Below are 588 nucleotides of genomic sequence, written 5' to 3'. Positions count from 1 at the left end.
AATATTAAATATTGAGTATCCAAATATCCAGAGCTTCCCGGGCGAAGCACGGCATTAGTCCTAATTTGGCAAATCTGACCGCAAATTCGGACTCTACGCCGAAAGTTACCCCTTATATCTAACTATTGTATATGGAAAGTTATCATCTTCTAGGGATAAGTGGTGCTTGAAATTTCGTACAAACGATTTGGCCAGTACAATAACGAAGCCGCTTCGTCGCACACAAGAGGTAATTGTAAGTTTCGGACCTTAAGTGATTAATTTCATCCATGCCGAGTACTTTCCAGTGGTTTTTCACACTGTTTGTACGACTGCGATTGGAGAAATAGCGTAAGAAGTTTGGTATCAGTGAAACCGAGGATCGGGCACGCAGCACGATTTTGTGGGTTACGAACAATTATCGATGTTTTGCCTGTGCATAATACCTACGGTGGAACCAGACGAAGGACTGTTAGTCGTGAGTTTCGACGGGTCAGCACGAGTCAAACGAGGCGGTGGAGCGTGTAGCGCTATTGTCTGGAAATTACCTGAGTGGACGGTTGTCGCAGCCGAATCGAAGTACTTGCCCGACCTGACGGTGAATGAGGC

This window comes from Phytophthora parasitica, assembly GCF_000247585.1.
Source record: "Phytophthora parasitica INRA-310 unplaced genomic scaffold supercont2.71, whole genome shotgun sequence".
Lineage (NCBI taxonomy): Eukaryota > Oomycota > Peronosporomycetes > Peronosporales > Peronosporaceae > Phytophthora > Phytophthora nicotianae.
This window is presented reverse-complemented; position numbering follows the sequence as displayed.